Below are 26,544 nucleotides of genomic sequence, written 5' to 3' on the forward strand. Positions count from 1 at the left end.
TGATCACCTAGAAGGTTATGTAGCTTTTTATTTGCATTTTTCTTTCCTTAATACATTGCCTGTTTACATCATTTGAATATCATTTGCATATTTTTTCCTCTTTGGTTGTTTTGACCCTTTCTTATTTGGGTGGTAATTATCCTCTTCAAGTCTATCATTTGTCTTTTGACCTTTTATGGGGATGACTCAGTCAGAATTCTTAGTTGCAAACACAGCTCTCTCCTACTAGTTTAAGCAGAAAAGGAATTTATTAAAGGGTATCAGACGGATCACGGAAGTTCCAAGGAGAAATAAACAACTGATTTCTGAAACCACAGAGCTAGGGAAAATGTCCGAATGAAGCTGCTGCATTGTTCCATGGGGTACTGTGTTTTCCCCCAACCCTTAGGACGCTGGAGATCACTGCCATTGCTTATTACAACTGCTGGACATGTCTCTGTCGCTCTTGATATAATTAGTTCCAGAAGCCACCTCCTTCTTCACATCACACTTTTCTGAAGGACAATTTAGAATGAATAGGGTGCATCTCAATCACTAGGCTAAAGTCCCAATACTAGCTGCAAGGGAGCCTGGGAAAGTAGATTTCTGCTTCTACCTTAGGAAGACAGAATTTATAAATGGGATTAATTCCCCAAACATTTGAATGGTGCTCAAAATTGCTGACTAGTCAGCAAAGATTTAAAATGTCCATTATATGAAGACTTTGTCTTTCATATGTTTTTAAATTTCATGAAATAAAGTATGTCATTTTTTCTTTCTATTTTTGGTTTTGGTCTTGCTTAAAAAAAAAAATTCACCACATGATGATTACATAAATATTCTCTTGGAGCGTCTTCCAAGACTGCTGCGGTTTGATTTTTTAGCATTCAGATTTTTCATTCATCTGTAATTTGTTGTTACATAATAAAGTACAAATAAAATTTTATTCTCCTACTTAAGCACAGCCAGTTCTTCCAAGTTCATTAATTGAATAACACATATTTATTTGCTGACTTATAATGCTATCTTTAATAATATGTTAAATGATCTTTATGTGTTCTATAGAATTGTTTGTTGCAGGCCAGTACTATACTGTTTGTTTAAAGTAGCTTTTTATTAGGTTTTCGTATCTAGTAAGGCAAGCTTCTTTGCTGTTGCTCCATTTCAAAATTTTCTTGGCAATTCTCACATGTTTATTCTTCCATATACACTTTAGAACCACTTATGTGGTTCAAAAAAGAGAAAAATGAATTCTGATTGGAACTGCATGAAATTTATATGCTAATTTCAAGAGAAGTGACATTTTTATGATATTAAGTCTTCCTATCCAGGCCATGGTCTTTCTTTCCATTTATTTGGATTTTGTTTTATATCCTTCAATATAATTTTATATGTCTTTTCATAGAATCTTTCTCATTAAATTCATTCCCAGGTATTTCATGGCTTTTTCTCCCACATGATTATGAATGGGATCTTTCTCATTTCCACTTTTATAATGTCAATTTAGGTTATTTTTCTAACGGCATCTGATTCTACAATATATAAAAGGGTTATATGTACCCTTCATGTAAGTAATTGCCAGAGTGCTCTATGTTGATAATTTAATCTTTTTATATAAAGTGACAATTTCTTAATTACCCTTGCCTCATACACTAGATTTATTCTTTTTCAACCTGAAACACCTTTTATTTTTTTAAAGATTTATTTATTTATTTATTTATTTATTTATTTATTTATTTATTTTCGAGAGAGTGTATGCATGTGAGAGAGGGTAGGGACAAAGGGAGAGGGCGAGAGAGAATCTTGAGCAGACTGCACGCTCAGGGTGGAGCCCAATGTAGGGCTTGATCTCACGACCCTGAGATCATGACCTGAGCTGAAACTGAGTCAGACACTTAACTGACTGAGCCACCCAGGTGCCCCTAAACTGACCCATCTTTTAGATATTCAGTGTCTAGAGTTTATGGTTCCAACTTGTTTTTACTGTAATAATAACTAAATGTGCGCAAGTGTATCCTTCCCAATTACTAGTGTTATTTTGCAATGTGACATGGTCCTAAGTCATCCTGAGTCCCAGAAACCTATGCATTCACCAGTCAACTCTCTAGCAAACACTGTGAAATTATTTGTTTCTCTGTGTACAGCCTATAGTTCCAGTTTCTACTGCACAAAGTAAAAATTTCCAAATGATTGTGAAATAAGGGATAAGCACATAAGGAAGTTGATATGTTTTTTCCTATAAAATACTCATAGTATAATAAAATAATTTACTCAAAAATAATTCTGATCCTACGCACGAAGTAATCAAGGTTGGGGGCTCCAACAGTGTCAAGTTCTGTGATGGGAACATGCTTTGTAGAGTTGAGCACTCCAGATGCAACAAAAGGACTCTGGCAGCAGCCATGAACTGGGCCAAATGATTCGAATTTGGGTCAAGGCTTTGTGAGACAGCAGGTCTTGTAAGTCATTTACCTTCTTGGTCCTGGATCTATAAAAATGAGGGAGCTCATCTAATAGGTACTGAGGTCCTCTCACTTTTCATGTGCCGAGACTCCAAGTTTCGGAAGTGGACTCTTGCTCCCTCAAGACCATGGGAAATGGCTGATATGTCTGAGTCCTTGGAAACGGAACTATTTCAAGCACATCGAAACCACAACTTTCAGGCAAACTTATCAACCATAGTTTGTTTATAAAGACATTTACTGCAGCCTAGATCTTTGCTTGATTATACCACCACATATATGGAAGTAGGGATTAATCTAGTCAAATGTTATGTTTCTATTTCAATTCTGATACCACAGAAAGAAATACAGCTTCTGCTTATTTCCACACCTTGGACTGGCTGACACAGGATGTTTAAATGTAACTTGGACTAAAATGTGTGCTGACATCAGTAACCATCTTAACATGGCCACACCAGGAACACGGGTATTTCTGAAGCTAGGCACTCTACATACGCCGTGACAAATTAGCCATATCCCAGTTTACAGTAAGACCCATTTGAATCACATTCTGAGAAATTTTCTAGCATGTAAATAGTATGCAAACATAAAACTGAATATACACAATTTTCAACATGTAGTTTATATTGTAGAGACTTACAATTACAGAACCCACGTGTGTGTATCTAAATAAAGTAAGGCTTATGGTAGATCCTTATTACGTAATTTTTTTTAAATCTCAAATGAAATGTTAAGGCCTACTCTTCCAAAATTTATTCAATACACACAGAGAAAAACCACCAAAAATCTTGGACAATATCTCTAATAGTTCAGTGTTTCAAGGGGCTAAAGCAGGCGTCTGTTTTTCTAATCAGGAAGTTTTCTGTTTCAGAGATTAAAGCTCTGGGGAATAGATTGAGGTTTGGAATCCTTTAAATAACCTTGAATCCTTCAGGTATTAAATTCAAGACAAAAATGAGCCATAAGTAATAGACATCAAGAATATTAAAATAGAGAGATGGCTACCGAATATGTATCAAACATTCAAACCAAAAGAAAGTCTGTGGCTGGAAATTAAGTAGATTGCTAAAGAACGGTTTTGTTGTTGTTTTATAAATTTCCCTCATAAGCAGAATTAAGTGGCAGACGATCCTCTTTTAATCTCATCCCTGCACAAATGGATTCCTAGGCTCTTTTCAGAGATATCACTGAACCTAATTAAGGACCCTACCATTTACACATCAAGGTAACCATCTGTGACTTGCCAATTTCATCTGGCCTGATGTGAAGAATCATTCAGGGGTGTTCCAAGGAGTTACAGACCCTTGCCCTAGAGTAAAAATAAACTTTTCTCTAAGAAATAATTGGTTCCACTGTCTGTGGAAACTAAAGCCAGTTTACTTAAGGCTAATTAGTTCACTGTTTGGTGTATTTGACCCAAATGAAGTACAAGACATTTGCATGACCATAACCTTATTTCCTTGTGCTGACAGGTTCGCTGCTGCTAAACGATGTTTATTGTTTGCCCAAGTTTAAGTCAAAGTCATTCATGTTTTCAGGAAATGGGCAAGTTTCGTAAATAGATACCACACTGAGGAAAACTGAAATCAGTTTGGTCATGCAAAGTCAGGAAGCCTAAAGGTACATGTACTTTCTGGTAACCTCTGTGCAGAACTCCCCGAAAGGAAATGATATCACTGTGGATTAATACAGTGAGGGCAAATGGATAAAACAAGCCTTTTTTATTCCATTAACTTTTTCCATTATAGGTGACATTTTGGGGAAGTTGAAATTGCTTCACATTTCATCTTGCTCTTTTTATTGGCCGAGAGTTTTTACGGCATGTCTTCTTCAACTGTGTTCCTCAAGAACTGAAGTAGTCTTACAACACACTGTACCGATGGATGGAGGGCAAGGTCGCTCGGTAAATTGTGATAACTTTTCCATCCAGGAGTATAATTCCTATCAGGGAAACCAGGCCCACAGGTCAGTCACAAGTCCTTTAACAGCGGAATCTGAATCAAGGTTATCAGCAATTCCAGATACGCTGGAATTTAAATGAAATCTTAAGGCATTTCTTTCCTGTGGGTAATAACACAAACTTCCAAACAGAGAATGAAACAGGCTTTTAAGATCATGCATGACGCAGGAGGCTGTGGTGTTGGCCTGTGGCTTGAGCAAAATTCTTTCGACTCCAGGAAGTATGATGGAAAGAAGAAAAGATGATCCAGAGTGAAGCAGAAACCACCGAAGGGACTTTGGTGCAGGTACTGCTGGTCTCCAAGCATGGCTGTATCTAACGACGGGAAAAAGCTGATCCAGGAGAGGCGAAATTCCTTCACCATCAAGACAATCACTGCTTCCCAGAAACAGTCCTACATGTAGATCATACAGATCAAACTTGCCACGTGAAGTGGATGGATGAACACTTTTTACCCAGCCATTTGCTGATGCAAGAGTTGTTTCTATCCTAATACAGGAAGTCAGAGCAAATCAGAAGTAAGAGAGGAGAGAGACTCACTCACCAACAAGAAATCAACAAGTGAAAACAGAAAACTGAGCTATTTCAGTACCCAAGGCTATACCCGCAAAAAAAAACAAAAGATTTGTAGATACGCCAGATGTGAAAAGAAGATACATTGGCATTTATATTTCAGACTGATATAAGAGAAAGAAGAAATGTACACAGGTGTGGGAAAATGGAGGCAAATGCAGCTTAAAAACAACAAAGGTAAATAAAGCAAATACAAAATGTCATTCCTAATAAATCATAAAACAGAAATTTGGGTCTATGTTAGGTCTTGAGGTTCAAATATCAAAGAAAATTTATGTTGTAAAGACTTTAATCTTTCCCTATTTGAAGATTATACATGGATCTATAATATTTCAGCACAAGTTGGCAAAATGGTGTATTATTACAACATGTTCTTAAATTTTGACCACAGTCATGTTATAGACATGTTATGGACACATCTAGTCAAATTTCAGAAGTCAGCGTCAGGTAAAGTTTTAGCAACTGATGAGGAGCAAGTCTGGGGATGGGGCAGGATAAGCAATGAGAACGTCTTCCACGAGTGTAATAAAGTGTGGTCTGGCCAACACTAACGTAGAGAGCGAGGCAAAAGTGCATGGCTATGCAGGCGTGCTGTCACAGCAGGCGAGGGCAAGATACGGAAGAACAGCGTACGCCGATAGAGAGAAAAAGCTCAGCTGGGGGGAATTCGGTGGTAGGCAATACTCAGAAATAGAAATAGATGGGTAAGAGTGAAATTGGTGAGAATGTATCAGAGCATTAAATTGGGGGACAGGCTGAAGCAGGCCCTATAGTTACAGGCTGAGATAAGGGCTCATGAATGGGGAGCATATTTCCTAGAAATGAGATGCCAGGTAGAAAAGGGATCACAATCTGCCTTTAAAAAAAAAAAAAAAAAAAAAAACCTTTCATTAGTAGGATACATTAGCATTTCTTCTGTGGTTAAATGAGTTTATTTTCCTTTATTGAGGTATAACTGATATACAGTAAAAAGCACATCTTTAAAACGTACAGTTTGAGGAATTGTAACATAGGTGTACAACCTGGAAACCATTTCCACAATCAAGTAAATAGATATATCACCTGCCAGAAGTCACCCTGTGTTTCTCTGTAATCTCTCTCTCCTCTCCCCACTCCTCAATGTCCCCAGGCAATCAGTGATCTGGTTTTGGTGACTCAGATTACTTTGCATTCTCTAGAACTTTATAGAGTCATACTGTATATGCTTTTCTCTGGGTTCTTTCTCTCTGCATGATTAGTTTGCAATCCATCTGTGTTGATGCATGTTTCAACAATTATTTTTTTTATTCCTGAATAGTATTTCATTGTATGCACATCGCACAGTTTGTCCCCTGAACTACTGATGAACACTTGGGTTATTTCCAGATCTATGCTGCTATGAACACTGGTGTACAAGTCTTTGAATGGACCATATACTTTGCTTCTTTGTGGTAAGAATTTAGGAATGGAATGACTGGATCATATGGTCACTATATGTTTAACTTTTTAAAAACATGCTGAATTTTTTTTCATTGAATATAGCGTTATACATTCCTCCCAGCAGTGAGTGAGAGTTCTGCTTGCTCCATATCCTCACCTACACGTCATATACTCAGTCTTGTTAATCTTTTTTAATTTTAGCCATTCTAATTGGTTTGTAGTAATGTCTCATTGTGGCTTTAACTGGCCTTTCCTCCCTGACTAATGATTTTGAGCATTTCCTCATGTACCTTTTTGACATTCATACATCTTCTTTAGTGAAGTGTCTATTTAAATGTTTGGCCCATTTTTTATTAGGTTGTTGGTCTTCTTTATTATTGATTTATAAGAATTCTTTACATCTTCTGGAATCAAGTTCTTGTCAGATTGATACATTGCAAATATCTTTTACTAGCCTGTCACCTGTCTTCTCCCCACCCCTTTCCCTTAAAAGTGTTGTTGAAAAGCAAAATATTTTAAGTTTAATGAAGTTCAATTCATTGATTTTTTTTCCTTTATCGTTTGGACTTTTTATGTCTTATTTAATAAGTCTTGGCAAACCCAAAGTCATTAAGATTTTCTCCTATGTTTTCCTATGGAAGTTGTGTTTTTTCATTGTCATTGTTAGTCTTAGCTCTTACATTTTGGTCTACAATCCATTTTGAGTTATTTTTTGTACATAGTGCAAAGTATGGATTGGGATCACTTTACTTGCACATGCAATCCAGTTGTTCCAACACCATTTGTTATAAAGATTATCCTTTCCCCGTTGAATTGGCTTGGCACAGTTGTAAAAAGTCAATTCTATAAGTCTATTTGTGGACTCTGTCCTATTCTACTGACCTATTATTTTTCTGTCTTTGCATTAGTACACTGTCATGTTTCCTGTAGGTTTATAGTCTTGGGATCAGGCAGTATTCCATTTCTAATGACCGGACACAACGTCAGGACCAAAAAAATAGGTGCCCTTTGGTGAAGAGGCCCAGAGAACACTGTTGCAACTCCTTACATCTCTCTAGCCAAAGTAAGGATTGGCCCTGGAGACCAAGGGAAGCTAAAGTCACAGGGAGGAGTGAAGCAGTCCCAACCACAAAGTGGAAGAAGATTATAGAGGACCAGGTAGGACCTCAGACTCTTGGCCATAGATTGATAGGATATTGGAATAACCAACTCAGTTCCTTTTTTTTTCCATCTAGTCCTGCCTAGATGACACATGAGCAGTCCACTATAGTTATACCTTCGTGAGATAACTATCTAAAAAGCCAAGCATGAGAATGCCTTTAGGAGAGCTGAGACAAGATTAACTAGATAACTTAGAGTTATCCTGCCAAAATGAGATGGCCTCTTTTCTTCCTTTTTATTCTCAGGGCCTCATAACACAAATTTTCTTTAGCTATTCTGTTGTCCCCTAGGTCTAGCCATAGCTTTTATAACTACAAAACTTGTCCACATCAGTAAGTCCAACCAGTAATATGTTAATTGAGCAACCAATAAGGAAGGCTTGTTAAACTTCCAATGTCAACATATACATGCACTGCAACAAAAAGACAGTAAGTATATCAAGAAAGGAAATGAAAATATAGCCATTTTCCTAAAAGCCTAAGAACAAATCTGGCTCCAAGAAAAGATGAAATTGACTTGGCTGGGACTCTGATGAGCACAGTCTGAGACAATGAAACAGTTATAGAGTCTGAGTTCAAGTGGTCATTTCTCCATAGTTTCCGGGGAAAGATCATTTCAGCTGGAGTGCATCGTTCAACAGAATCTTCAACAGGGCATCCGGCTAGAGGCTGGACACATGGAAAATTACTGTGGCTCCGAGAACCCGAATGGAAAAATAAGCTTCACACAAATGCCTGTGGAAGTTGGTAACGGAGACCTTATCTTACAGGAATGTGGCCACTTCCACTGGCCAGGTTCAAGCCATCCTGGGGCCTGATCCACTTGGCTCTGTGAATATTGAACGGTTAAACCAAGCTTCAGTCCAAACAGGATAAAAACGATCACCACAGGAATGTTCCAGAGATTTTAAAATGCAGAAATGGCCATGTTACTGGAGGAGAAAATCCTTTATAGAAAGCCTAAAGCCAGAGTTTGGTGCTTTTTCACGTATGTCTAGTTAGGGAGCTGTTCATGCTCCACATCTCAAAAGGTTTTATACATGTCCTTCACCTGTACTTAAACACGTGGACTTGGGTGACAAGCAGGTGCCTTCATTCCCAATTCAGATGTAAACAAATAAAACAAAACACACACACACGCTGAAATCCAAAGCATAGTGTTTAAGAAGAAACCACAGAGGATCCTATAAAACCAACATCAATTCTTGCATGACTTAAATCTTAGAGAAAACACACTTCGATGTATACTGTAGTCACATCAATTGTTGACACATCCAAGGCAAACTAAGTTCAGTAGCCGGTAGTAGTAGGAAAATTAAGTATGCATTCAAAAAGAGTCTGCTCATTCTATCCACTGCATGTTTATGTTTCCTTTATTAAAGTTTTCATTTCAAATGTGTGCTGGTGGCAAGTGTTTATAAAGTGTTACTGCACGCTGGTATTTTCAGCGCTCCCTCTCACCTCCAGGCTTTAGAGAAGCAGCCAGAGAAAGTGAGAAACGACAGACATTCCGGTTCAAATTCTGATACGGACCCTCCCTGCTGTGCGAGCTCAGGCCAAGTACTTCCACTTCTGATCCTAAGTTTACTCATCTGTAAAATGGAGGTACTACTGCCTACCTGGGTTGGGACAAAGATGAAGAAATACGACCTTACTGTAGCACTCAGGGGATGCCAAACTCCTCCAGTAGCTGTCAGCGACCCTCTCCTCCCTCTCCCATGATCACTGGTACGAAATATATTTGATTATAAGTGTTCTTCTTCCGGGGACTCTTGCTGTTGCCTACTAAATAATACAGAGAAGGAATAAGCATGAAAGGGTGCACGACGTTCATTCACTACCTTCACCCCTGGATTCTTCTTCACCACTTCCTTTGTAGCCTTCCGTTTCTCTAGCCATTCAGCCTCTCTGCCTTCCTGAGGTTCAGATTTTGCTGTGCTCTACCACGGGTATTCGGGAGGTACCGTACTATGAGACAGCATGAAAAACTGACAATCGCCCCTAAGTATATTGAGAGATACCACGGAATCAAAGAGACGCTGCATCTTCAGGAGGCTTGGTGTCTGAGGCTCGTGGTTAAGTCCACAGTAGAGCCCTTATTGTCCTGATCTTTCTGAGTCTTATTTCCCACATTGGAAATGTGGATAATAATGCTTCATCTATCGAAACCATAAGAATTTGTAGAACTCAACGGCAATTATTTGTGGCATTTCTTCCTAAGTGCTAAATAAATGTTAATGAGTGGCCTATTCTTGGCATTAGAAGGTCACATAGAGATGGGAATTCTTTTCTTCACAGCGTCATCTTGCTCCCCTGCTGAAGGTAGTCCAATCCAATTTAGTGTAGGACTTCCACACACTCGCAGCTGGCATCAGAGTTTAACCGGTACCACTTAATACCTGCGGACCAGACTGAACTGGGGTTGTTTTGTGATTTGGACCAACAGACATAGTGAGGACACGTTATCCCTGGCCAGGCCAGTTCCACAAAATATGATCTGAACCCTCCGTGAATTCTAGAGCCAACCAGGTCACTCCAGGCTCCTGAGTTTTTGGGGAATATCACTTGGTCACATACGCCCCTGGGGACTGTCAGCTGAGCTCAGCATATCACAATCGAAGTCTCTGAGATTCATAGTCCATAATGTCTCAACAGAGGAGGGGTAACAGTCGCCCATCAGTATCACAGAGTAACACACAATTAACATTCAAACAGAGAGAAAACTGAGGTGGGGAGGGGATTGCAAAACACCAAAATAAGTTAAATCAACAATGTGGTGTTTAAACATTTCCAGCAATTCCAAGGCTCTGAAACAGCTGAAAATGATTTGAGGGATAAGATCAGCCAAGGAGAATGTCTAATTTCCATTAATGTAGGAGTATCTATTCAGCTCCTGCCATAGCCATAGAAGCAGCATTTGAGACAGTCTTCAAGCCTGGTTCCAGCTAAACTTGGTGAAAATCATTTCCTGGCATTGTTTCAAGTTCTTCATTTTGGAGCCAGACTGTCTGGGTTCAATTCATAAGCTGACCACTTACCAGCAGTATAACCTCAGGCAAGTTCCTTAACCTCTCTGTCTCAGTTTCTTCATCTGTAAAATGGGAGTCATGCAAAGCTACCTTATTTGAGTATTGGAGGGATTAAATTGGAAGTAACTAAAATAATTCCAGACACAAAGTAGTTACGAAGTATTTATATTATTATCGTTAAGTGGGATATAAATGCTCAAAAAGAAATAAGTTTTTGCATATCCTGTATGGTGTACCAAACTGATGCTTTCAGTTGTGTAAGATGTGAGGCATGTACCATTATCCTCATTCTCTAAAGCAAGAGACTGAGTGCTTGGGAGGTTGAATTTCCAACGTTACCCAACAAGTTAGTGGGTTAATCATGGTTTCTCTAACATTTCTCCTCCTCCCACCTCTACCCACACCCATTAAACCTCAATGCCTCCAAGAGTTTTAAAGTTTCTTAGAAATACAAATGAATGAAGTAATCGCTGTGGGTGATTGTTAGAACAGAGAACAAGCTCTAAACAAGCCAAAATTCCATGTTTGAAAGGAAGGCTAAGCAATTATGTTGTCATTTTCAAGTGAACAATGCAGCCAAGTTATTTTGTTATTGGACAGAACTTTCAATCTGCAAAGTTTCATATAGAATTGACCCAAGTAAGCCTGTTACAAAGGAGACAAAGAGTGATAACGGTACTTTTTAAAAACAACCAAACAATGGTGACATGAGTGAAGGGGTCAAGCGATATAAACTTCCAGTTATAAAATTAGTCATGGGGATGTAATGCACAGCATGGTGACTATAGTTAATAATACAGTTTTGCATAGTTGAAAGTTGCTAAGAGAGTAAGTAAATCTTATAAGTTCTCAATCACAAGAAAAATAAATTTTTGTAACTATACGGTGACAGATGTTAACTAGACTTATTCTGGTGAACATTTTACAATACATACAAATATCAAATCATGATCTTGTACACCTGAAACTAACATAATGTTATATGTCAATTTTATCTCAATTAAAAAAAAAACACATGGGGCAAAAAAACTCTAAGAAAATATGAGATAGCTTTCATATCATGGAGCTCAGTACCAGATGAAGGCATCAATTGATGTAAAGGTGTAACTAATGTATACACATGCTGGCTTAATGAAAAACAACAACAAAAATGGAAAATTACTTTCCAAAATCAAATGTCCGCATAAGGAAACTTGCCCAGATTGTGGTAAAAACTGTCCGACCCATATTAGTTTTGCATATCACTTTGTCCATGAAAACTGCTGATTATCAGAGTGGGTCAACACCCCAGCTGGGAAAGGAATAGGCAAATATAAAATCCCAGGAGTGCAAAGATTTGCATGGAGCTTATTGGCTTCCAGGATCTTTGTCTCTGCCATTGTTCTGGGTCCGTCCAAAGGTGAGAGCGCTGTGACCAGATGCTCTACCAACGCAACCAAAGCAAACCTGGGTGTCACTTTGTCTCCTCCTCTGGGGAGTGGGGAAAGGGATTTATTTCCTCATGAGCATACTAGATTCTCTAGATCTAAAAACCATCGACTAAGGAGCATCTCAAAGATGCCATTAATTCCATTAAAGCAGCAGGTCTCATTAAGTTTCAGCTTCGTACATATCTCTGATGTGCTCAAACCCAGTCTCCTAAAGCAAATGTCGAACTGAAATCATGTAAGACTAATGGTCTGTTTCCTTAGAATTGAAGCATTACTCAAGTAGGCAAAAGTATTAAACTCTCTCTCTCTCTCTCTCTCTTGATATGGAAGGAAAGGAGGAGTCATTAGCATTTTACATAGATGCTGTATTATTTCCCATATAAGGGCAATAATAAGATTGTTCATTAACTCCTCACTCTAAATCATCAGCATAAACAGCAAAACATTAGTGAGGATGGATTTGAATAGGAAAATGGCAGGCAGGTTATTGTGGCCTGACAAATACACCATTCCTCTGAATGAACTAAAGTATAAATTGTCAGAACGATGCTAAATTCAAAAACCATTTCTTTTGGTTTTTTGATGGAGGAAAACATTGAGTCAGGCATGCATCCAAGCACTCATTTGGACTAAACTCTTCTATTTGCTAGGCCTTGACATGGCCTCAGATCAAACCCAAGTAGTCACCTCTACAGCCAGATTATCCACTCACAGATGATCACTGTTTCCAATCAACAGACACTCAAAGCACATGATACCAATGGCTCATGCAAGAACTATTTCCTCTTCCTTGACCAAACCAGTCTTCATCTACATCAGCCTTATATTGTAGAAAAACAAATGCTTCCTTCAAGCTCTCTGAGCTCAGCCTCCAATTCTTGCTTGATCCAGGGAAGTCAAGCATGGTTCAAAGTTCTATACTTAATATTTCAAAGAAGTTAAGCCCTTCATCCACCCACCTTTCCAACCTTGGACACAATGCTAGAGGTAAAGAAAGTAAAAAGAAAGACAGTGAGGGTTTCTGCATGTTGTTCCTCCCAAAATCAACAGCTCCACTCCAAATCTTTCTGTACATCTGCCTTTCAGGTGTGAGGAAGCCAGCATGAGTTTTGTTTTCGTCGTTGTTGTTGTTGTTGTTTACAGGCATTGCATTAAGGTTCTAACCTACAAATACAAGTAGGATACAGAAGACGAGGTGATTCTTGGCTAAAATTGTTGGCTCTTAAAAATCAGAATTCATGCAAATCTCTAGCTAGGTTTAGCTGGTTCCTTTCTTGTAAATTTTGCAGCAAGGGGAAAAGAGGAGGTTGGATAGATTAATAATTCAAACATATATAGAGAGAAGCAGCTCCATGAGGAAGCCTGAGGACTGGGACCCTTGCTGCTAGTGAGTTCATTTAGATTTATAAAATTCAAGCTGTCTTTGTATGGTTCGTAAAAAATTATTACGTGAAAAATTTGGCTGTTCGTTGCATTATTCATTGCAGACTCTCTTAAACAAATAACAGTTAAACACATAAAAGGGTTCATTTATTAAATGGGGAAAAGCAAATGAAACCTGTTAAACAAATTATAATTGAGATGAGTAAAATGGTACTCTGGTCAAAAGAAGAAAGGCAAAAAAGTACTCAGAGTTTTGCACTTAATTTACAAAAGGAAGATGCCATTGTTCTTTCTCTGAAATAGAATATCAAAAAGTCAATTGAACGGGTTGACAAGTTGTTATTGTGGGAAGTAAGAATTTAGGAGAATGGGACATTATTACATGAATACCAGTGGAGGACTCTAATATGGATTCCAAGTCTCCTCTTACACTCCCTCCCCATTTTTCACGCAGAAGCCTGTCTAGATCTGTCTCATTCCAGGGATACAAAGGTTAGCCTGGTTTGCTCCATGGCATCAACTGCGTTGAGAACAAGCCAAATTTCCTTGCATTTAGAACCTACTGAAAGGCTTAGTTAGTTCTCCTACCACTTGAGGGTTTGAGTTTAGGTAAGGAAGAGCAGGTTTCACAGACCATCAATTTTTACTTTGTAAATAGCCCCAAATTCTTGATCATGCCAACTACTCCACACTCCTCTGAATCAGAAATCAAGTGCAAGGAAGGACTTACTACAGTTTTGAGTTGAACAGGTGCATGACCCCTGACATCTCTGACTCTTGGGAGGCTTGGCAGCACCAAAACCTACTGTGTGTGGCAGCCTTGAAGGGTTTCAAAATGGATTTGAGCAATTGTCTTTTTTCTTTTTGTAACAAACAGAAAGGAATGGAGAAACACATAAAAAGTCGTCCATGTGTGAATTTTTCCATACGCCAGAACAGAAAAGCAGTTGGGAGAAATGGAAAGAGATCACTGGGCTAGAGTTGGGGAGAACATCTCTAAGATCTCTTAGCTAAAAAATACCAATTATTTTAACTACTAAGATGATTGAGATCATGTGTCAGGAAGCCTTGCTCTTTCAAAGTCTCATCAGATACTCAAATATGCGAGAGGTCACATTTACTAATGTATTAGTCAGTGTTCTCCAGAGAAACAGAACCAACGGGAGATTATATGTAAAAACAGATTTATCATTAAAAAATTAGCTCACGTGATTACAGAGTCTGAGAAGTCCCAAGATCTTCGGTCAGCAAGCTGGAGACCCAAAAGGGCAGTGGTGTGGTTCTAGTCTGAGCCAGAAGGCCCGAGGACCAGGACAGCTGATGCTGTGAGTTCCAGCCCAAGTCTGAGCCCTTGTCCAAAGGCAGGAGTGGGGACTGACATCCCAGCTCAAAGACAGTCGGCAGAGTGAGAATTCTTTCCCACTCAGCCTTTTCTTCTATTCAGGCCTTTCATGGATTGGACAAGGCCCACCCACACTGGGAAGGGCCATTTGTTTTACTGGGCCCGCTAATTCAAGCGTGAATCTCATCCAGAAATGCCCTCACAGCACAAACAGAATAATGTTGAACCAAATGTCTGGGCACTCTGTATGTGAAATTAACTCCCATTAATAAAATGGCGGTGATGACTTAGGAGAGGCCCTTACTTTGATTCCCTCTGCTTCCCTGTGAAGGAATTTCCATGCAACCAAAACTCCCTGCCACTCTCTGCGTCCCAGGCTCACAGTCAGAGGAGGAGGAGAATTAAGTCTGGAAGGAAGAAGGAGTGTGCAAGACCCTGCTCTGCATGCACCCTCTACCTTGAAGGCACCTCACTGCGGAATGGCCGTGGACCACCCTCAGCTCTCAGTCCCATGGAAAGGTGTGGGGGGACCAGCTCACTTCAAGAAGTCCCTAAAACACCAATATATAAAGCATTTGATGGGAACCTAGAGAAACATGTTATGGATTTCCAGAAGGAAAAAAACAGCTAGAGCGTGTGTTGGCTCTGTGGGGGTTTGCCTCACTTGGCTTGAATGCTGGGGCAGATCAGCAAGCTCTGGCTACAGGGCCTCAGCCAGTGCCAGCTGTGTGAGCCTTAGGGACCTCGCCTTGACTGTTCCAGCTCTAGCGCGTGAGATGCTGCAGCTCGTTGTAAATGACAGAGGCTCCACTTGGGCTGGTCTTACGGGCAAGACTGAGGAGAAGCCGACTAGCCCCCCAAGACTCTGTTATGGGTTAAACTGTGTCCATCAAAAAATACTTTGAAGTCTCAGGCCCCATTACCTTGGAATGTGACCTTATTTGGAGACAGGGTCCTTGAAGATAAAACCAGTGAGGATGAGGTCATACTGAAGTACAGTGGGCCGCTACCCCTCACAGAAGAAGAGCAGAGACATGGACATGCAAGGAGACAGCAATGTGATGACAGAGGCGGAGACGCAGTAGGTGCAGCAAACAGGACAGGGCCGGGCAGAAGAAGCAAGAACGTCAGAATTCACCAACTCAGCAACCGCTGGCTTTCCTTCGCTCCCGGCTTCTGTACGTGACTGTCTGCAGCCCTGGTCTATTTCAACAGACATGACTCTGTAAGTTACGATGAGCTCTGGCGAGTGTTCATTAAGCATATGCCACAGGCCAGGCAGTGATTTAGCAATCTTTGCATAGATTATGTTCTGATGCTTGCAATAACGTGAGAGATAAGCATTATCTTCATTTTTTCAGAATGAGAGATGGGGCTTTGTACAGGTCCCATAAATTATGGAGCCCAAATTTGAGCCCAGGCCTTTCTGAGTCTGAAGCCCCACCCAGGTCAGTCTTAGAGATATTTCTGGACATCAAGAACCAGATGGATTCCACAATTTAGAAATTTAAGAGTAAATCACAGTGCCAGAGATGAACAACAACAAAAGAATACAAGCTCTCCTTGATAATGATTCATCAGAAAGTTTCTCAAGACACAAGAGACCCTGAAGGAGCAAAACACAAAATAACACTCCTTCCTGAGAACATCTCACTGAAAGATCATTTTCTGATTCTGCTGGGGAAATCCAGGCTAGGTGGGGAAGCCACACTTGGGTCTATACAGCTCAGACCCTATTTTAAGGCTCAGAGCAGTGTGAAGGAGAGTGCCAGAGGACTGCTTTTATTCTGAATCTATTTTCTAGTATCACAAATTCTGGAATATCCCTTTCTACACACGTTGTGGAAATGCTGTTTTGGGAAACTAGGAGCAGGTTGAGCTGCAGACTGATGACTTTCAAAAGACCAGGTATACAATCTACTTGCTAAACTGCTAGGAATTTGCAACAGGCCATCAATGTCCTCGGAATATAGTTTAAAGTCAGCTGGACATGGGAAATACATCCCCCCACCGTGCCCTGGGTGCACGCAACGCTGAAATTACGGACTCGCCTTACGGCAGAGCTTCCTAAACTTCAGTGTACTTGCGCATCACCCAGATAACTTGTTAAAATGCAGATCTGGAGGGTCTAGGGTGAAGCTGAAATTCTGCACCTCTGACAAGCTCCCGGAGATGCAGTGCTGCTCATCCTGGATCCCACTTGGAGTAGACTCTTCCTCCCAGTTCTCACTGGGTGACTCGCCCTCACCATGCGAAGCCGGGATCAAACATCAGCTCCTCTGTGAAGCGGCCCGCTACACCTGCTTCCCCATGCTTCCTCTGGGCCCACTGCGGTTTTTAAGTAATGCATCAAATAGAATTCGAGTTCTCCTTCATCTTTTGGTCTTTGCCATAGATGCACTTCTGGAGAGCAAGGATGGCATCCGCTGTGTTTTCTTATCCTAACACCTTAACACTCTGCACGGTGACTGTCATGGAGCTGGTGGCAAACTGAGTTAGCTGAATGACTGAAGCAGACTCAACAAGCTGCGGGAGCAGGATCCTGGTCCACACTGTTCGCAGTGTTCAAAATCTCCAGTCCTTCAGTCCGTGGTGTGATTGGCTTAGCTGTGTTGACTTGGACTCATTTTAAAGATTCTTTTTAAGACATGTCACTTGCTGTGGGCTTCCATTTTGAATCACACAGCCCTACTCAGAAGAATGGAGTCCAGAAAAAACATGCTTTAGTTCAAGCACTTAGTGGCCACACCATTCTGAACTCTCTGCCCCTCACTCCTAAAATGGTTATAATAATAGTACCCTTCATCGGTGCTGTGGTTAAATGAGCTCATATATGTAACACACTGGGAACCATGCCTAGCACACAGTAAGCACTGAGAGTGGCTACCTGTTGCTCTCATTTATGCCTTTCAGTATTTATGAAGACAGCCTCCTTGTTATTGAAAGAATTGGTTCCAGCATCTGTGTCCTTCTGCTCTCCCTAGGTCACCTGTTAAATGATACTGCCATCTGTCATTGCATTACGCTTTCTTTGGCATACTTCCCACTTCACCTTCTTTTTTCAAGATTTTATTTGAGAGAGAGGGAGAGCGAGAGAGCACACGAATGGGGGGAGGGGCAGAAGGAGAAGCAGACTGCCCGCTGAGCAGGGAGTCCAGCGCGGGCCTGGATCCCAGGATCCTAAGATCATGACCTGAGCAGAAGGTAGACGCATAACCAACTGAGCCACCCAGGCGCCCCTCCAGTTCATCTTCTTATGTAACTTTAAACAACATGACTTTGTGCAGTTTTCTGCCTTTTCTTTCTGTCCATCTCAGCTCATTTACCATGCTCCTCCTGCTGACACCATTCCTAACAATTTGATATTACTTTCCCCTTGATTATGTGCCTGTCTTTATCTGTTTTATATGGGCTTTAAAATCTGACCTCAAAAGAGATCCATTCACACTGGCTCCAATTTCTGCTCATGGGAGATGGTGTCAATTATATCATCAAAATTTCATTTTGATTTTTATATTTTATAAGCTTTCCCATCATGACTTTTTCTAATTTCTGAAATATAAAACTATCAGTAAGGAGTATCTAAATTTATCAGCTGCTCTTAATTAGCAGAACAAGAATGAGAACATTTGAGGAGCTGAGAGACCCATCACACATCTCTCTTCTCTCTGCCAAGAAAGAAGGCTGTGTCATCCATGCATTCAGAACTGGCAAAAATGAACCATTTCTGCTTCTTTCTCCTTTTAGCATAATGAAAATGCACTATTTCTAATTTAAAATCTGTGGCTTTCTGATTAAGTATGTGACATAACATTTTTAGATTGTATTCCTCCCCTTTCTATTAGATCTATTACTTTTGAGAAAATGAAAGTATATTTCATCCTACCAAATTGAAAGGCAACAACACTGAAAATTATAAAGGATCTGTGGCTCCGTGATCCATGCACGAAAACACACTGCAGAACTCCAATCAGTAGCCGCATATTCAAACAGAAGGTTTTAACCAAACTTCAAAAGACTGGAAAACAAATGAATATGTTTTGAGTTAATGAAAACATTTACAGCCTACATATTAATTTGTAAAGGATTCCTTATTTTAATCTGTTTTCTAACATTTGCCAACCACCAGTTGGCCCCGTCACTGTGAGCAAGAAGCCTTCCGTGGCTAACGCAACTGGAGAACACTTAATTCTAAAACGCAAGTATGACAAATAAATACTGACAAGATGCTACGAAAGAGCAGTCATATCAGGGACTTTCACAGACTATTACAAAATTGCTCCGTCCAAGCCCTCAGCAGTCACACGTTAAAAGAGCAAGTCAGAATGAGTCTGACCTCCCGTTCAGAAGAAATCCCGCACACGTGGTTGGAGGTGTTTCTTTTCCATGAGGAGAGTCCAGGGCACCCAAGAGAGATACAAAGGAAAGGTGTCATGTGTACTAAGGTGAGAGACTGTGTTCTAGGAATCTAGGAAGGATGAACTTCGCAACCTATGAGTTGGAAAAGACCAGTAATTTTTCAAATTTCAAATTCCTAATGAATATACTAACAAAAACGAAGAGAAAAATAAAAGTTAAAAAAACAACAAAAAACCCCCAGATATACAAAATACAAGCCCATGCTCACTCCTCCGGATGCTGCAGCCTATCAGGTTGTTATAAAGGATTCTAATCACCATTGCTTTCCGTATTGACCTCGATATAGACAAGGAGTTCACAGACTATCAGTGACCTCCCTTTATCATCCTCTACCATAAGCTACTAGAAAGATGTGGCTGAAAATGAGTCTGAACCATACTAGTCTCGAGTACCGTTATTTCTAACCCGGCCCACAACTGACTTCTCATGGGCTTCCCTCACAGCCCACTAACCAGATCACCCAGTAGCCACAGCAGATCTGTCCCTGCTCAAAGTCCTCAGGGGCTCCTCCTTACTCAGAATAAACCCATAACCTGCATGTGGTCTAGAAGGTCCCACTACTCATCCAGCGTCAGCTCTCCTCTGTCATTGTGTTGCAAATACACACAGGAGCCATAGTTCAGAGAAGCCCGAAGGTCCCTCCAGGTCTAAGGCATTCCCACATCTCATCCTTCTTCATGGAATCCTGCGCCACTACCCATCCACTCTAGTGACCCAAAATAGCTAGAAATATATCAACATTTGCGCATGAAATGGAGAAGTCAGTGTCCCCACCCTCAAATCTGAGTGGCTCTGGGATGGTGTGATGAATACAATATGGAAGAAGCGAAGTTGTGCTAATTTTGGAACCCAGGCCATAAGAAACTGGCAGCTTCCACTTCCTGTTTTTTTTTTAAATTTTTTATTTAAATTCAATTTAATTAATATATAGTGTATTATTAGTTTTAGAGGTAGAATTTAGTGATTCATCAGTTACATATAACACCCAGTGCTCATTACTTCAAGTGCCCTCCTTAATGCCCGTCACACAGTTACCCCATCCCTCCACCCACCTCCCCTCCCACTTCCTCTCTCTCTTGAGATACTCTTTCTGGAGCCCTGAGCAACCGTGTAAGGAGTCCAATTACCCTGAAACCATCCTGCTAGAGAGGTGACCTGTAGGCGCTCCAATTGACAGTCCAGCCATCCTAGGCAAGGTGCAAGCACACGCTGTTGACCTTGTAGACCAGCCTATCCAGCAGCAGAATACCACCAGTGGCCTCAGTCCATGCCACATGGAACAGAAGAATTACAGCCAAGCCCCACCCATGTTTCTCATTGGAAAAAAAATTGTGAGCTATAATAAAACGGTTGGTGTTTTAAGTAAGTAAATGTCAAAGACAGAATAATGGCTTCCCCAAAGATGGCCATGGCCTAGACCCCAGAAACTTGAACTGTTACTATGTGGTAAAAGGGACTTTGTAGAAGTGATTAAGTTAAAGATCTTGAGATGGTGGGATAATCCTGGAACATCTGGGTGGGTCCAAAGTAATCCTTACAGCAGGGAAACAGAAGGATCAGAGAGAGAGATTTGGAAAATGTTATGGTGCTGGTTTTGATGATGAAGGGACCATGAACCAAGATGGAATAAAGCAAGGAATGGATTCTCCCCTAGAGCGGCCAGAAGAAACACAGCCTTACCAACACCATGATTTTAGTCACTGGAGACTTGTGTAGAGCTTCTGACATTCAAACTGTAAGATCATAGATTTGTGTTACATGAAACCACTAAATTAGTCATACTCTGTTACAGCAGCAATAGGAAAGTCACACATTGTTTCAGGGTAATTTGTTATACAATAATAGATAACCAGGACCCCACTCTCTTTGCCATCACACCTCCCACATACAAATGTTCACCCTATTTACCTTGCTAATTCCTGTTCATCATTCAGGCCTCAGCTTAAGTTTTTACTTCTAGGCATATACTGAAGAAGGCATTCTTAGAATATAATTTATTTTTAAGTTTCTATAATATCTGTGTCTCTATAAGATGAAAAATTCCAGGAGGTCAGGTTTGTGTCTATTTTGCTCTCCAAGGAGTCCCCATTCCCTAGGCATAGCATCTGGCATTCAGTAAACTTTGGTGAGTGAAAATATCCCTAGGTAAATGAATACAGAATGAATCAGAATACATGTGAGGTATTGGATATACCTTACTCTATAAAGGTATAGGAAAAAGAAGAATTGTGTTGGAACTACATTCAACTAATGGAAAGAAGTTTTAAGTTCTTAAGTTTAAGAAACATCTTTTAAAATTGAATACAGAGAAAACCATGAAAGCAACCAATCACTGCACAGATGGGTGCTGAACGCATATTGGGGTATCAGGGATAAGAAACAGCAAGGCCAATTTTTATCCATGAATCTTAGTCGTGAAAAAAAACAAATAATTGCAACTTTTGTCACATCACATTCAACAAAATTCCAAAAACAACTATCTAAAGAGACATTGCAGCTCTTAAAAAAAGAACCCACTTCTGAATTACCTCTTCGCCATGGAAAGTTAGACGATATTGGAAAACACACAAAACAAAAATAATCCATAATTCTGTCACTCAGTGATAACCATTGATAACACCCTAAAACATGTCCCCCTCAGTCTTTTTCCTCTTCAAATATAATCCTATTTGTGGCATTCATAGCTGCTTCATGATATGCATTTTTCATAAATACTTTCCCATATCTTGAAACACTATTTGTGAACATGTTTTTAATGCCTAAACAGGTCTTTGAGGTATATATGTCTCAATGAAATATTTTACCAATTTTTTATGCTATAAAAATTAAGTAGCATATATCTACAGTTAAAATTTAGATTTTTAAGGTAATTTTCTATCGTGAAATCCCTAGGTCAAAGTGTGTACATATACTTTAAGGCTCTTGATTCACATGTATCAGCATTTCCTGGTTGTAAGGATAAAAAAAAAAGAAGCATGAGAAATAAAATATACTGCTTGAAAATTAACAACGTACACTAACACATCAACAGCTTCAAAAGGCCAGCAAAAAAGAAAAAAAAGAAAGAAAGAAAGAGAGAGAGAGACCAGTGTTGAACTTTGCTTCATGAAAAGACAAACATACCTGACCACGGAAAGATCTTCCTCTACCCTCTAGAGCCCGCACTTCCCCATGCACGTGCCGGTGGCCTTCTTCAGCTTTATGACAATTTCTGTGTTCATGCTCTCAAAGGTTCGTCTACCTTGAGATTATAAAACATTCATCTATATTTAATTTGAACATTTCAACCTCTCATCCATTCAGAATTTTTTTTGGCAACAGGAACACATTAGTTTGCCCACGTTCCTTTTTTTTAAAAACGAGAAGCTGATTTTCCTGTTAGGATGTATTGACAAGGCTTATCTCCCTTATCCATTTATGATGCCATCCTTATTATACCCTGAATTCCCACATATAACTAAGTCTACCCTGAACTCTCTGTTCCATGACACCAAGCTCTACCATACCACACTTCTTAGTATTTGTAAATGTGTGATATATTTTCACGACACTAAGGAAATGTTACTCTCATTACCCATTGCCAAAATTTTCCTGGCTATTCTCATATGCACATGTATTCAATACTCAACAAATGAGTTCAACATACATAAGTAATTCAACCTACACAATGTCATACATATGTAATTGAATTGAATTCAGTGTCCACATGTGGTAGGTACTTATAGATGCTGGATTTATTCTTCCAGGTCAAGAGAGTAGAGTTTGGTCAAGTTTCAAAATTAAAATCTTATTGGGATTTCTACTGGAACTATGTTGAATTCACTTAAGGGTGATTTTTCCGTACAACATCTTCCTGTCCCTGAACAAGGTAGGATATGGAACTCACATCAACTGGCTGTGAGTAAGTCGATGAAATTAAACCAGATAATATGCACAGGGACTCATACTGCATATAATTTTTAAATTTACTCCTCATAACCAGCTCATGAAGTAGAGAATATTATTATTCTTGGTTTACAGAGAAGAAAATTCAGGCTAAGTAACTTGTATCACCCATAAATAGGGAGTTAAAAAAAAGTTACAAAATTTTCTTACACAGCTTTATGTTTCCCCCTCTCACTCGTATCAAATGCACAGTTCAACCTCCTACTTCATTTTCCAAATGCATCCACTACCAGAATTTAGCTCTTTGTAAATCTCTGAGATTGAGTGAAATGATTCCCTAATCTCTGCACTGACCGGTTCCAACCTAGCTAAACAAAACATGAAATTTACAGTTTCCCACTTTCTACAAAATAGAACATAGCTTGCAAAAGATAATCTGTGGTCAAGGTTGGTTCTAGGATAATGCTTTTAAAAAGAGGAAAGAACAGGGGCGCCTGGGTGGCACAGCGGTTAAGCGTCTGCCTTCGGCTCAGGGCGTGATCCCGGTGTTATGGGATCGAGGCCCCACATCAGGCTCCTCCGCTATGAGCCTGCTTCTTCCTCTCCCACTCCCCCTGCTTGTGTTCCTTCTCTCGCTGGCTGTCTCTGTCTCTGTCTCTGTCTCTGTCAAATAAATAAAATCTTAAAAAAAAAAAAAAGATTAAAAAAAAAAAGAGGAAAGAACAATATTATTTTCTCCTTTAGGAATGCTTTTCCTAACATTTCTTCCTAACGAATCAGTGAACCACCCCCCCAAAAAAAACCTGAATACATTTATTAACTGACCAATTCAGCCATATTTTGTGCCAATAAAATGAAACTTACTTCTCCAATTTCACCAGTTAAAGAACCGCAGGCTCTAATTTGATACTTTGACATATCAATAAGTGAAGAATTGAAATAATTCAACGTATTGAGGTTAAAAAAGATTTAAAAGAGTTTTAATAAAATTAAATTGGTTGGGGGTAAAGAAAATTTTTCCTCTGCCCTTAAAATTGAGGTACAGAGGCTGAATAGCTCTAGAATTCTGTATTTCTTTTTTTTTTAATATTTTATTTATTTATTTGACAGAGAGCAAGAGTACAAGCAGGGGAAACAGTAGAGAGAGAGGGAGAAGCAGGCTCCCCACTAAGCAGGGAGCCCGATGCAGGCAGGGCTCCATCCCAGGACCCTAGGATCATGACCTGAGCCGAGGGCAGATACTTAACCATCTGAGCCACCCAGGCACCCCAAGAATTCTGTATTACTAAGTTTGTATCATTTGCTGATCTGAAATGTTAAAAACTTTTCTGAAAAAAACTGGTGATTTATACAGATAATATTCAATAGACAACAAAACTTCTTTTAGTTTAAAAATGCTGAAACAAATGAAAACATAGAAACCAGAAATATCTTCTGTTCAAAATATCTTCTTCCTTCTGACATGTCTCTTCTTACAGAAGCTGTTTGTTCCCTTAACACAAAAGGCAACTAAAAGCAAATTGATGGCTAACATTCCCATGATGTGCTTCAAGTTTTCCTAAGAAATAGTGTTACTCTTTTTTTCTAAAAAGTAACTCTATCTCTCACATATTACCTTGGATTTGCACAGCTTTTGATGTCATAGTCTTTTTTTTTTTTAAGATTTTATTTATTTATTTGACAGAGAGACAGCCAACGAGAGAGGGAACACAAGCAGGGGGAGTGGGAGAGGAAGAAGCAGGCTCCCAGGGGAGCAGGGAGCCCAATGTGGGGCTCAATCCCAGGACCCTGGGATCACGCCCTGGGCCCAAGGCAGATGCTTAATGACTGAGCCACCCAGAAGCCCCAATGTCATAGTCTTTATGACCATAGTTGGAAAAATTAATCAAGAGGGCTCTTCCTTCTTAGAATCTGAACCCATTTTCCCCTTCCTTCTCCTAATGTCCTCCATGCTATTTCTTATGTTCCACATATAAGTGAAACCATATGATAATTGTCTTTCTCTGCTTGACTTATTTCACTTAGCATAATTCCCTCTAGTTCCAACCATGTTGATGCAAATGTTAGGTAATCATCCTTTCTGATGGCTGAGTAATATTCCATTGTATATATGGACGAAGGGGGGTGAATCAGAAGGGAAGATGAACCATGAGAGACTATGGACTCTGGGAAACAAACTGAGGGTTCTAAAGGAGAGGGGGTGTGGGGGGATGGGTTAGCCCGATGATGGGTATTAAGGAGGGCACGTATTGCATGGAGCACTAGGTGTTATATGCAAACAATGAATCATGGAACATTGCATCAAAAACTACTGATGTAATAATGTATGGTGACTAACATAATAAAAAAATTATTAAAAAATCTTTAAAAAAAGAATCAGAACCCATTCATTCACTTAATAAACTTGTTTCAAATGGTTATTGTATGGCAATCACTGTGGTAGCCACTTGGCATACAAAGGGGAATAAAAGACAGTTTCTTCCTCAAAGGACTCAAGCAATTGCAGGAATGACACTACAGACATACGAACGGAAAGCATGCACATAACCCACGCGGTAGATATTTTGATTGAGCTGTAGCCTATTATTTGTCACTGCTAAGATCAGGCATGTGTGGGCATATTTGAAGATCTGATGGTGTGGGCCCAGCCTAAGTTATATCTTTGGTTGCTGAATAGTAGAGAGTCTTAGTGGCAAATGAAATTTCATAATGTTAGAATATTAAGTATAGTGCAAGAATTTAGAATATACAGCATTATAAACTGATAAAATCAATGTGTCCTGGTACCTTTAAAATATATTTTCTCCAGATCCAACTTGATTAAAAATGAGTCCACAGCAGCAGGAGCCTTTTGTTTCACTCCCAGATTTACATCTTGAAAATGTTTCCCCGTTAAAAAAAAAAAAAAAAAAAGAATCCCATTGGGCATAACTGGTTCTGTATTTTGGGCAGGAACAAAACAAAACAAAACAAAAAAATGGACCTGCAGCATTCTTTTGTGGCCAGAAAGCAAGGGTGTTTTTATAGCCTGAAGGACAGTGCTGGAAGGATAAAGAAGGTCCTTAAAGGTTTTTCATAGAAGAAGTTGTGAAAAAGCCAGCATCCAAGAAGAGAATAACAATTATTAATAATTGGACCAATGTGAGTTCATTATCAGTCTTAAAAGGGAAAAGTTAATATAAATTGCATAAAATAATATATTATATAGAATATCATTATATACAACAGAATAGAAGCCTAATAGGATGCTTAAATTTTGCAAATTGTAATAGAAAGGGAGCGTTAATTGATGGATTCTCAGTTGGCTTTCGTTGTATTTGTGTAAGACAAGTGACTATAAGGAATGCAAGTGGACGGTCTCAAAATTCAGCCCTTTCCTGATTTATATAGGAAATCCACTCCCTCCAAGCACTTTGTGAGTTTAGTAAAGACTGACTAAGGATTTTTAGGGACACAGGAAGGTGTCACCTTGGGAGCCACTACCACCCAAGATGTTAGAACAT

At 39.6% G+C, this 26,544-nt stretch overlaps 1 protein-coding gene across 3 annotated transcripts in view; it reads right to left on the minus strand.

The window, feature by feature from the left end:
• FBXL7 (F-box and leucine rich repeat protein 7) overlaps positions 1-26,544 on the minus strand; it is a 376,376-nt gene that overhangs the window by 244,062 nt on the left and 105,770 nt on the right. The window contains exon 3 of one of the 3 annotated variants that reach the window (XM_034657077.1): positions 22,280-22,397. The exons of the other annotated variants lie outside the window; for them this stretch is intronic. The gene's annotated coding sequence lies outside the window, so the exon portion shown is untranslated. The remainder of the gene's footprint in view (positions 1-22,279; positions 22,398-26,544) is intronic. 3 annotated transcript variants of the gene reach the window in all.

This window comes from Ailuropoda melanoleuca, chromosome 3, assembly GCF_002007445.2.
Source record: "Ailuropoda melanoleuca isolate Jingjing chromosome 3, ASM200744v2, whole genome shotgun sequence".
NCBI lineage: Eukaryota > Metazoa > Chordata > Mammalia > Carnivora > Ursidae > Ailuropoda > Ailuropoda melanoleuca.